At 47.5% G+C, this 13484-nt stretch overlaps 1 protein-coding gene across 2 annotated transcripts in view; it reads right to left on the bottom strand.

The window, feature by feature from the left end:
• Positions 1 to 13484, bottom strand: part of LUZP1 (leucine zipper protein 1) — a 32484-nt gene that overhangs the window by 16088 nt on the left and 2912 nt on the right. The window lies entirely within an intron of this gene.

Raw genomic sequence — 13484 nt, 5'->3', positions numbered from 1 at the left:
GCATTCAAGGAGACTAACAAAGACACCAAAAAGCATCCAACAGCAAGTGTGGGAGACTGCAGCAGGCTCTGCAGATGCAGGAGAGGATCTGGCACATCACTGAGTCATACTGATCTATGTCAACACTCTGATCACTCACCAAACTCCTTAGTGCTGCTCTGCTCCTGGCATTATAAAAGGAATTTCTCTACACAGAGCTGGCAGGGCCAATGTGAAAGAATCAGAGCATAAAGCCCCCTCACCCTAGTTGCTCACAGCAGATGCTCTGAGCTGACACAATCACAGCAGACACTTTCCTGCTAATGATCTCCTCTGGCTCACCTTCAAAATCACTAGATGCAGCACCTTCCTTCCAGCAGTATGCAGTGGTGTTAACCTGCACCAAACACAGCCCTGCCACTGATGGCATCCTTGCTCTGGGAACCCCATGGCAAGGAGGATGTTACCTGTACTCTGCACCTCTCATGGACTGCTATTTTCAAAGCATGCTGCTCTGGTCTGTCAGGTATCAAAACCACCTTGTACACACAGCACACAAGTTGTCTATTTTGACAGTCTTAGATTTGAATTCAGCAACACATTTCCATGCACTGTAGGCAGGCAGAAAAGTTGGTGGCACAACTGGGGACCTCATCATATCCATATCCTTTTCCATGCTGTTGGAAGAAAAATGCCTCATCCTGTACTGGAGTCAGAGCTGAGGAAGATGATCTTCTCCTCTGACTCAGTGTCCCACGCTGCTACTTGTACTGTCCTCAGAAACAGATTTTCCTGCCACATTTGATTTCACAAACACTATGCAGGCATCTCTCCAGCGAGTCACAAACTTGGCAGCATCCTGCAGATGGCATGGGAAAAGCAGCCTCAGCTCAGTGCTGCCTTTGTAACATTTATTGGACATGGAGGTCTTCCACATCCTTCACTCTCCATCCCCCCACTCTCACCTCCATTGAGTTCAGAACCAGATATTTTGCACACAGTAAAAGTTCTTCTCAGACCTATGTTCTGCAATGTCATGGTAACAAGCTTGCCTGCTGCTCTTGCTCCTCTAACTTCTTCACCTAGCCACCACAGATCTTACCCTTCAAGCACAGCTCTGTTCCCTCCACCCTCTTCTGTCCTGCTTGGGCTGAAGGCTGGCTCCAGCTCCTGCTGGTGTTTTACTCCCTGTTGCTTTCTGCTTGTCTCTGGTTGGACCCACTCTGTTCAGTGCTCTGCTTCTATGTGGTGTTATGCTGGGGAACTCTTTGCTGCAGGATGCTGTAGAAGCTAAAAGTCTTCATGGATTCATAAAGCAGCAACTAGAGAAATTCGTGGAAGAAAAAAATGTCATACCATACAGGAACAGGGACACACCACTCCTAGCTCAGCAAGTCTCCAAGCCAAAACTTGGAGCTTTGGAAAAATCCTGAGGCCTGCAATGTTGCACACCTGCCCTGTCCCCAGGCTCCTTCCTGGGAGTCCATCTCTGCCCATTGCTGGAGATGTGATATGGGGTAGGCTGACCTTTGCACTCATCCAGTAGAGCTCTTTTCACCTTGAGCTCTTGTATTATCCTATTCCAAATGCTTATCCAGGTCAGACAGGATTAACACATTTGACAAGTGCCATGCTACAAATGAGCTAAGCACCCAAAAGCATAAACCCACAGCATTTATAGTCCAGCAACATCTGCAGAGCTGGGAGATGCATCCCTGGTGTGATACACCTAATAACATCAGCTGCAACTACTTACAACCATCTCTCAATCATTTTGCTCATCAGGTGTGGGCAGCTTTAACCTTCACATCTGTTCCTACCATGATACCTGACAGACACATGGGCACTGACAGAACCCTGTTGACATGGAAGTTTTAGGGTACTGTATGTATCTCTGCACTCTGTCTGATACAGGGTATACTCAACAGAGTGGTGGAAGGACATCCAAGCCAGCTCCTTTGCAGGAACACTCCTTTGATTGCTGTGAGCTTTCCTGGCCAAAAGCCTGGCTCAGTCATTCAGATGTTTCCACACAGATCCCTATAAACCCTGCAGAAAATGGAGATTGCTCCAAATGCCCTGTCAAAAAAATGAGTTCACAGACCCAGTAGCACAGAAAACTGGTTATTTTTGCAACCTTCTCCCTGGAAGAACTCAATGAAGTCTGTTAAGTGCTAAAATGAAAGATGTTTAGTTCCCTTACAGACAGCTCAAGACCAGCTTGGGGAGTTGCCATAGCTACTGAGTGTCCTGAACTGCCACAGCTACTGAACCATCTGTTTGTGCCTTGGACAGAAATGAAAGGACAGGCAGGCAACCAGCCTGTGTGTGGGTGCCTGCCCAGCTTTGGTACAAAAATGCAATTCAGCAAACTCCCAGCAGATCTCAAAAGCAGAGACAGAACAGAGTTTTGGGAAAAGGAAGCATATGGACCCAAGAGAAGCTGCACTTCACACCTGCACAGTGTCTTGAGCTCAATACAGAATCATGGCTGCAGGGCAAAGCTACGTGGGGAGCCTCAGCAGAAAACAACCACCTAACATCTCAGGACCCACCTCTCATCCCCACCCACACAGTTTCAGCTACCTCCAGCATTCAAGTGCTTCTAGCTTTCTAATGCATGCCCTATTTTTTTTGGCTTTAGGATCAGCAGGAATGCTGTCCTCATAGTTTGAAGTGTGTTTCAGAAGAAATCTGCAGCTCTGCTAATGATCCTGACATGCAGGATCCCAGGCTGCCAGGGAGCAACTCTGAAAGCCACAGTGGTATGTTGAAGTCACCAAAAAAAGGGCTGTAAGGCATCACAATGAACCCCAACCCACTGCTACTGGGTTTCCCCAGCAGCCTGGGCTGGGCTTTTGATGCACTGCTGCACAGTTAGTCCCATGGCCTATTTTCAACACTATGTTGGACATCTCACCTAAATAAAGCACCATTTGAAAAGTCTGTTGCCACAGCATTGACTCTTCATTCCTCAGATGATTCCTCAGAAGGAAGCTGGTGCTGTCTAGGTTTCTTGAGCTAAGTCTACCCAAGGAAGTACCTTTTGATAGTATTTGTTCAAGGATCACCCCATGTTCTCTTTCTTCTGCTGCTCATTTGTCATAGTGTACAAGCTGTCTTTCCTGAGGTTATTCACTAATGAAAACACAAGTCTCCTGGCTTGTGTTGTCATTTAGATTCCTACACTTTGCTCTGCTTCTGCTATTTAAACAAGTACAGGGTCTGTTGCCACTTGTTCAGGGATGTCCCAAACTGTTGTAACACTGCAGTGTGGGCTGGCTGAGTTGGATCTGATACCCCTCTGGTACACGTACTCACACCCCAAGCATTCACACAGGACTTATCTGGGCTAAAACCAACCTCACCTAAGAAACAGTAGACAAAAAAGTGTTTGTCCCAGCACAAAGGAGTACAAATAAGTACAAGAAGGTGAGCAGCACAGGAGCAAGGAAAGAAGAGGCAGAAGGCAGCACCATTTCTCCATCAATGAGATTTCTGGCTGCCCACAAGTGCCAGGAGCATTTAAGGGAAATGGTGACAGAGCTCTTACAACCTCCCACCTATATAACCACTTCAGCAGTAACAGGTTTACCTCCAGAAAGCTTCCTGGATCTGCACTTCAACTTTGAACCCACACATCCCCAAAGAAGACAGTGCTCCCACGTGACACTGGACACAAAGGACCTGCCCTCACTGCCACCCTACATCAACACTTTCTTCCACCACATTAGTAAAAGCAGCTGAGGATACTCTGAGCTCAGGGCCATGGAGACAAAGGCTAACTCTGAACCTTCCAAGTCTCATGAGGGCAATGAAAGATGACATTCATCATAGATCAGCATTAAGCTACAGACATGGAAAAAAAGCATCTGAACTTTGCATGTAAAATAACAAGTTTTCAGCTTGCTGCAGCCACTCAGGAAAACACCAGCTCACTGTTCCACTGTGGTCAAAAGTCAGGTAAAATACCATGAGTTTCTAGGAAGTGAGTACAGCACAAAAAAAGGAAAGAAATTCATTTGCCAGTGTTTCAAGCCATGGTGTGCCAGAACCTCCAAAGCTGTTTGCACTTCTGCTCCCACCTCAGTCTCTGCTGTGAGCTAGAAAAGATAAGCAAAGATGGCCAAAAAGGATGATTTCTGAAGAGGAAAACACTGACCAATGAGAACTTTTTAACCTGGAAAGTGAAATGAGTCAGGAGGAATATGACAGATCTATAACATTCTGAGTAGTTTGGAAAAGAAGGCTCTGATGAAGTGTTCACTGTTTCTGCAGTCACAACAAACAAGAAGAGATGCTGCTCCTCCTGACATGCAAATGGACTCTGCCACAGGCTGCTGTGGATGCTAAAAGGTTACATGTGTTTGGGGCAAACAGATAAAGTAACACCATAGATGTCTTTTGAGGATTAGTAAATCCACAGAAGCCACATCCAGCTCTAAGTGCCTGTGCCAGAAAGAGATGGAGGCTGGGAGAGCATGCAGGAACTACTTACCACAGGTTTTCCCTGTTTCAAGCTCTCTTCCCTAGGGCTCTGTTCTTGGCCCCTGCCATATACCAGGCTAGATATGCTTGTGGTCTGACCCAGGACAAATGTAACGGCCTCCAAACAGGACAGTTGTTCCTAACTCCTGAGCCATCCCTAGGGAGATGGCCAAGAAAGTCCAGGTCAAGACATGCCAAGAACTGTACAAACATAAAGCAGCACTGATGATGGTGATCCACGCCTTAGGACTGACTTCTAGAACAGCTTAGACAAATGGCCAACTTTCAGCTACATTGCAGGAAAGGCACCCTGTCCTCTCTGCACCTCCTTTCACTCTGTGCACACAGGGACTTGTTCTGAGCAGGCATCACACAGACTCTCAGACAGACAGCACATGGAAAGATGATGTGACCTGAATTAAAAATGATCACTCAGACTTAAATAAATGTCTACATTTTAATTTTTCATCAATCTTTACTAATAGCTCTAACTCAGTAACCCTCAGCAGACATCTAGGACTAATTACTCTGATAAAATTCAATATTCAAGCATGAGCCCAGTTTTAACTGCTCTCCTGTAGGTCCACTTCATAAGCCATTAGGATTGCTATCCCACACTGAACAGAACAGCCCTGCCACTAGAAAGAAATACAATCATTTACATGCCCCAAATCAGTAAAAGTTTTACCCAGATGTCTGAGAAGCTCTTCAGGGTACGCTGCTCTTTCCACCATCTCATCTGCAAGAAGCTTGCCCTGGCCTAGCTGACATCTGACACAGCCTCCCTGATGCAAATTCAACACTTGCCCTGCTTAGTGCAGATGCAGAGGATGAAGTTGCTGGCACTATTTTAGGATGGTACACATCAGGATGTATGGAGAGCAGTGCTTCTGCAGGCGTGCTCAGCAGCCTGCCCTGTGCTTGCAGACAAACTGCTGTACAAAGGCTGCAATTAGCAGCAATTCAGACTTGTGGAAGGGCCCCTGAGGAAGGCAGGGAAGATGAATGAAGTTACAGGTGCCACTGCTATTGCTCCTGGAGCAAAGCAGGGTTTAGACTTGAACTGTGAACTTCACTGGGTCTTTAGGTGACCCCACAGTGCACTGCAGGGATGCATGTGGCCGCACTGCAGCAGCTCACATGCAGCACCAGAAGCTCATTTGTTAGAGGGGGGAAGACACGAGCAGCACCCCTCAACACAGCTGCCTGGAGAACAGCCAGGGTTTAAGACCCCAGGAGGAAGCGGTGAGCCATTGGAAAGGCCTCTGTCAGGAAGGCTGCCTGGCCCAGGGGCAGCACGCAGCCCGCACACAGGCCTCCCCTGCCCCAGCCGCTCCCGCGGGCTCCAAGCCAACCCTTCGCTTCAGGATGAAGATTGTCTCCTCTCTGCTCCTTCTGCAACTCACAGAATCCACACTCTGCTCTAAACAGAGACGTTGAGTGCTGTTACTAAACACAGGCTTCCACTGCCAGCTGGGGTCTGTGCCAGAGGTGCTGGGAGCCCCGAGGGAGCAGCCGAGCCGAGCCAGGCCGGGCCCAGGACAGCAGGCCGGGCAAGACGAGGCACGAGGCCGCAGCAGAAGCCCCGGCACTGCTGGCAGACACCCCACACGCACTGAGTCACGGCAACGGCAGCCGAAGCCTGGGTGACTTTGCTCTGCAGTCATCTGAACTCAGGCACAGCGTTTCACAACGACCTGTGCAGGTAAATGAAAGTTGTCTGGCTGGCTAACGCAGCCGTAGTAACCTCCAAACCCTTCACAGCCTCCCAGCACAAACCCTCTGGAATCCCGGCTGCACCACAGATATTGTGAGCTTGGGCTCCCTTACAATGACAATTTTTCCCTTCCAAACTCCCAGCTCTTCAGAATGTATCTTTTTTTTGTTCACTGGCAAGTGAAAGGAGGTATTCAGGAGCTTATGTCACTCTCTTCAATATAATTTACTCAACAAAGAGAGCCAAGTAGATTGAAAGGCTCTCAACAGGAGTCTTTTGTGTTCTATTTATTGCTGAAAATACCCCCAGGTAACAAAAAAAAAGTTAATAAAATAACATTTACCAACAGATCACAGCCTGGATCCTTTAAAGAACACACTGGCTTTGTGAGAGTACACTTGTAGCTGTGGGGACTTAAACACACTACCTTCAAAATTAATGTTCCATGGACAACGGGGAGGCTCCAAGACAAGCTGCCTGGATGGTGTTATGACATTACAAAGTCAAGCCACTGAAAACAATCCACTCAAAACCATTTTGTGGGTTTATGGACTGAATATTTTTACCTGCAGTTTGAGTATCTCAGAAGGACAACGGGCGTTTCACACATGGAACATACAGCACGGCATCAGAAGCTGGGTAAAGGGGTCAAAGAGGTGAGAGCATCTCACTGCACTGGCACATGCACAGCCCCACAGACCCTGCTCTGAGCTAAGAGCTGTAAAGGGAAAACTTGATGCTCTCCAGAAGTTAGAGATCCACAGTCTGGTGAGTGGTCAGCAGTCACTGTTGTGATTCTCCTCACTGCAGCAAGAGATGGCAGAGGGATACTCGGCCTCTGCTCCTTTTTCCCCAGAAACAGGCCAGAGTTATTACTCATTTCCTCAAAAAACGAGAGTGGGCACTGACACAGCAGAATAGCCTCAACTTCCTGGGAAGAAGGTCATCCTGAGCATCCAGCTGCCTCCTGCAGTAAGCAGCTGAAGCTCTTTGGGGTCAGAAGGGTGGGACAGGATTTCCAGCAGGAAGCTGCTGAGCAATACTTCTACAGATAGGGCTGAATACATCACCAACCTCAAAGTCCATTAAAGTCCTACCAGTCTCATCTCCACAGGGCACAAAAGGGTTAAGACGCCAACCAACTCATGACTATCATGGGAAAACTTTGTTCCAAACTCTCAGTTACTAGACAACCATCAATCTTGAAATGCTCTGTATTCTACTGTGTTTGCTTTGAAGTCCACTGGTATCTAATGGACAACAGGTACTCTGGACAGAGGAGAGATAAATCCTGTTGCTCTTGAAGGACATCTATTCCTACAAGCACTACACAAGATGTTGCTGAGGAAATCTGAAGGTTTAATGCGATCCATTCATTTATCTAAATCCCATCCTAAATGAAGATCAGAGCCAAGAGGGCATATGCTTTCTTACAGTATGTTTAAGAAGTGGAGAGTGAAAAAGTGAGCATAGCCACAAATAGCAGCAGAGGGTCTCCCTCCAGCACTTTTCCAGGGCATGGCTCATTAACCTCACTCCCTTGCATTGTTATTTATGTGTCCTTTTTCCCCTTGTACTCCCTGGACTGACTGGAGGAAGGAAGGATGTTTCACAGGAAGGAAGGACTGGCTTGGCTGTACTGAGATGGGACCACACCAATTCCCCCACCATGCTGTTCGTTTTTACAGAGGGAAGGAGTGGGGAATCCACATCTTCTGTCTCATCTTGATTGCCAGTAAGGAGGTGACATTAACCCAGGTGTTACAGAACCTAGTCCAGCTCCTGCTTCAAGCAGGGTTAGTGTCAAAGGCTGGAGCAGGTTGCTCTGAACCACATCAAGCTGTGAAAATCTCCAAGGCTGGAGATGCCTTAACTCCTGGGCCCCCATGTCCAAATAATCTCATAGAGAAATTTATTATCCTTTACATTCAGTCAGAATTGACCATGTGGCAACTCCCTGCACCTGGGCCAGGACAATCCCCAGCACCAGTACAGACTGGGAGATGAATGGGTTGAGAGTAGCCCTGCAGAAGAGGACTTGGGGGTACTGATGGACAAAAAAAATTGGGCATCAGCTGGCAATGTGCACTTGCAGCCCAGAAAGCCAACTATATCCTGGCTGCATCACAAGCAGCATGTGCAGCAGCTAGAGAGAGGTGATTCTGCCCTCCTAAGACCCCATTTAAAGTACTGCATCCAGCTCTCAGGTTCTCAGAAAGACTTGAGCAGCGCCATGAGAGACCACAAAAATGGTCAGTGGGCTGGAGCACCTCTCCTTTGAAGAAAGCTGAGAGTTGGGGTTGTTAAGCCTGGAGAAGAGAAAGCTCTGGGGAGACCATATTGTGACCTTTCAATATATAAAAGGGGTTTATGAGAAAGACAGAAACTTCTTACCAGGGCCTGTAGTGACAGGCCGAGGGGAAATGGTTTAAATCAAAAGAGGGTAAGTTTGGATTTGACATAAGAAACATATTTTTCAGGATGAGGGTGGTGAGACACTGGGACAGGTTGCACAGAGCAGATGTGGATGCCCCATCACTGGAAATGTTTAAGGTCAGGTTGGACAGGGCTTTGAGCAACCTGGTCTAGTGAAAGACCCACCTGACCCTCCTAACACTTCAGATACCACCTTACCAATACTGAGCAGGAGAGAAAAACCTCCTTTGACCTGTCCCTTGTGCTGTTACTCACAGCCTGACATGCACTCACTGCCATGCCACCAGTGCTTTGTTGACCCTGTCCAGTTTGTTGCTGCCAGACCTGTTGTTGCAGAGAAGGATTCTGTGTGCCCCACCAGCTCACACACAGCACAGCGGGTCCCAAGGCAAGGACTGTGCTGAGCACTCTCAGCCACATGCTCCTGCAATCACAGCAGTCACCAGGAGCATCCATGGCAGAGACCTCTTAAAAAAAGAAGAAAGGAAGAAAAAAAGGAAAGAAGAGGTGGAGAAAAAAAAGCCTTGTTCTGCAAATCAGCTCAGAATGTAGGTGACCAGAGGAAAAAGTGACTGGAGGTGATCTGCAGTTAAGGGCTTGGGAGCACATTTCTGTTGTAAGACAGCAAAAGAAAGCTAAAGAACAGGGGTTGCCACTACTGCTGCTCTGAGGAAATGCAGGGAAGGTGACCCAGGCTCAAGGAGTCCCACACAACAGTCAAGGCAGTCAGCAGGGCACAACTCTTTTCCTGCACTCTGCAGTTGCTATTTTACTCTGCCTGTGCCTAAAGCCAGCCTCACATCTGTAGCTATTTAACACACAGCTCTCAGGAGCTCCTTTGCTGTCTACACTCTGCAGGGACTAAGCACCCAAAGAGTCCCCTCATCTTCCAATCACTGCAGGAAAACAGTCCCCCCCTTCCACAGCAGATTGCAGCATTGCTCCTGCATTCACCTTCACACCTGATGACACACTAGCTCTCCCCTTCACGGCATCTCTGTGACTGTTCATCTCTGACAAAGAGAAATGCTCTATTCCAAACTGTGCTTCTCGTTGCTATGCTCCCTGCCCAATGCAAAAAGCTACCCAAAGGCAACACTCCAGAGAATTTAAGAGCACATGCAAGAGGTTCCCAAATATACTACAACCAAATCTCACATAGAAACATCATCCCCCACACGTTACACAGGAAACCTTTATGCTGAGGCATTAATCACACTTCATAGCACTAAAAAGATTCTCAAACAGTAGCTATATAGAATAGTACACAAATAATGGAGTGAGAAGCTTCACTAGGATTTCTCAGCTGCCCCAAGTTCAAATTCTCACAATGCACAGTACTAACAGGCATTTTCTTATCACAAAGGAATTATTCTCCAGTAAAAACAGACATATTTCCAAATGATTCACACTACCTGAGGAATCAATGGCTTTGCAGCTCTGTTCCAGATCCTAGGTCAGGAATCTCCTTTCTATTCTGGTAAATTCCACTAAGATAGCACATGTAACAACAAGTTCTTGAAGCAGTTTCATCAGATTTTCCCTTTATGGTAACCCACTGCACTCCCACGTGAAGCACAGGCACCTCAAAGGCACAGGCAGCTCCGAGTGCTGCAGTGGAATCAGATGATCAGTGTACGCTCGGAGCCTCTGCAGCCTCCTTTCAGCTTTGGAAACATACCCTACGATTTTCAAACCAACCCAACAGGGATACACAAGCCTGAGCTGTAGCTTCAAACCCTGATAATGCAGAGAAAAGCAATTTATAGAACAGCAATTCAGAGAATGAAGGTGAAAATGAAGCCTGACAGATTCTGCTGCAACATGTAACAAGGGTGCAGCACTGCAGCAAAATGTGTCATTCCCAGCTGTGTGATGCCGTGCTGCATGCAGCACAGTGTGGCAGAGCTGACAGCAGCAGGACACAGAGCAGCAGCCACGCTGCCAGGAGCTCACACTGCTGCTTTGCCTTTCTGCAAGCTCCTGGATTGCATGCAACAGCCGAGGAAAACATGAAAAGTAAACATTCAAGGTAGGGAGAAACATGCTTGAGCTAACTAAAGACTTGCTTAAGCTTATGTTCATTGTAATCAGTCATGTAGAAAGGCACATTTTTAGCTCCAGATGAGGCAAGTGCTTTAGAGGTCAATTAGAACACTGCAGCATATGTATGAGAAATGCAGCCACAGATTGGACCATGCCACACAACATGCTCACTCTTCTGCCCCTACTCCACCTTTTCATACCTTGGCACTTGCACTTCCAATGCAGCATATTTGCTGTCACCCTTGGAAGAGATGATGGGATGACCTGCTACACGCTGTCCTGCAGCAAAGGTGAGGTGCCACTGGGAAGCACATGGCTTGGCTGCCAGCAGGACTGTGCCATGGCACTGGTGAGGCAGCCCTCTCCCATCACCTGCCTGCACAAGCAGATGCTTTTCTCTCCTACTGTGCAGCCTGACACATGAGCCACAAGCTTCAAGGGTTTTGTAATATTAACTGCCAAAGCCGATTCCTAGTAGGGCTAAGAAAGCCTCAGCTCTCATCTCCTGCTGCTCTGCTTTTCCAGAGGCATGCAGCACACACTCAAGGATGTGTGTCTGGTCTCAGCCACAGTGCTGTTTGCAGAGGGTCTGAATGATATCTGTCCTGCTACTTCTGAGCCAAACCATCCAAGTAAGGAACTTTTCATGGCAAAAAAGTCTTCTATTCACCACCACTCGCCATCACGTTTGCAACTTGAAATCACGAGCCTCAAAAATGGCCAAGTTAACGAGTTAATTTGATACTAAGTGAGGTTTGATACTATGGCCTGGGCTGTACAGCAGGTCAAACTATAACTTAATCTATGACTTAAAAACCAATTAGCTAAGTAACTTCAGAACTATAAACATTTACATGCAGGGGCTAGTCCATACAGTACTGATTAAAACTATTAAATCCTACACTTTCCCTTTCATGGCTGGAAGGGGCAAAACCATCACACATTCCTCCCAAACCAGGGCAGGCATCCAGAAGCCCACCTGTGAGAAGAGAGATCAGCCCACACTTGCCACAAGGGAGGACCAGCACGGCTGTGTTGTGGACAACCAGTTCCCCAAGGGTCAGGACAGTGCAGCGGGCCTAGGGCTGGCAACACAGAAGTTTTCATCTCACATAAACTATTTACACACACCAGACCAGTTCATTTTGCTGGGCAAAGTTCAATACAGTTGATCAGAGCCCATATGCTATGGCTCAGAAGTTAATGTATGTAGAAGACATTTGAAGTTTGCCCAATCCAGAAAAGCTGTGACAAACTGGTCCAAAACTGTTGGGATTTGATAAATACAGGAACTTTTCTACTCAAGTCCTCTAAGTGTGGTGTCTCTACCCAGGCAGCACTTTGTGCCAGCAGGAACTTTGCAAAGGCAGCATGCCCAAAGTCAAGGTGGTGGCACAGATGCAAAGCAAATGCAGGCAGTGATGCTCAATATACCCAAAGGATGCTATCTTTGCACAAGTAACCTGACAGATTTTGGACCAGATCTTCACACTGAAGTTTTATAGCCATTTTTAGGTGACACTGCACTGCACCTGCCTCCTTCTAGCCACACACCCTCTTCCTCTGGCCAGACAAAAGCAACCCTGCAGCCAGGCTGGGGATTTGACAAGGTTAAAGGAGGCAAAAGGGAGGCTGATGGTTAATTTTCACCCATGTGAGCTCCCTCCACATGGCTGCATGGAGTTTGCATCAGTTGGAGTAAGGCTGGAAAGGGCACCTGGAGGAGGAAGCATCTGAGATGAGGGGAAGGGCAAATCCACCTCCTCCAGCCAGTGTCCACCTGCACTGAGGTAGTGCTTCCCAAAACTGTGACTGGAGAGGATGGGGAAATCCCCATCTCTCCTCTGAGTTGACAGAGTTGAAGCAGCAAGCAGCAGGTCCCATCTGCCCACTGAAAGAAACTTAGCAGATGATGTTTCTCTACACTTTATAGCTGTGTGTTTTGTCAACTTTGCCCCTAAGCAAATGAGTGACTCATTCCTGGGGTTATTGGTGTGGATCCTGAATGATTTCCACTTATCCAGCTCTCAAGGAGCAGGCTGATTGCCATGTACATTATCACAACTCCTGTTTTCTAAACACTCTCTTTTCAGCCCTTTAATAGCACATTCACCTTTCCAGAGTGTGTCTCTGAGAATCTCAAACATTCATGGATGAAAACCTTAAATTTGCCAAGCAAGCACTGCAAGAAAGCACCAAAACAGCCTCATTACAGAGAAGGAAACAGAAACTGTCTGCCCATGGTGTGCTCAGGTAAGGCTCCTTGCTGCATCTGCGTATCTTACAGTGTCAAGGGTTAAAGAACACAGGGCTGAACTGTGCCTTACAACCCTTATCTGCCCAGACAAGGGTCTGCCAGGGAAACATCCCTGTCAATACCTAGGGCAACAAAGCCAGAGACATGAAAAGACGGAGGCCTAAACTGCCACGTTTTGGTGGCTGATGTGCAATGCCACACTTCACATTGGAGCTACTCACAAGGCACTCTGATTTTCAGGCTGGTGAATGAACCCAAACCCCACCAACCCCACAGCAATGGCATGCCCACAGTGCCTTCTTAGGGTCAGGATGGTTATGAAGGCTCCTAAATCTAGGCGATTAAAGGCCAAGGATTTGTGGGTTTTCCACCAAGCTGACTCTGTGACAAGCTCAAATCCAGAGAGATGTGGCTGTCCAGTGTCTGCAGTGGGTGGCCACAGTCACCACCAGCAGAAGGCTGCCTTGAATGGGTAGAATGAACTCCAACTTTGGTGACTATGGAGAAAAGAGGAGACCAAATTAAAGGACCTAAAGCCCTCCAAAGATGCAGCCTGCTTAA

Source organism: Colius striatus, chromosome 24, assembly GCF_028858725.1.
Source record: "Colius striatus isolate bColStr4 chromosome 24, bColStr4.1.hap1, whole genome shotgun sequence".
Taxonomy (NCBI): domain Eukaryota; kingdom Metazoa; phylum Chordata; class Aves; order Coliiformes; family Coliidae; genus Colius; species Colius striatus.
Note: the sequence above shows the minus strand (reverse complement) of the source record. Positions and strands in the feature narration are given on the sequence as shown.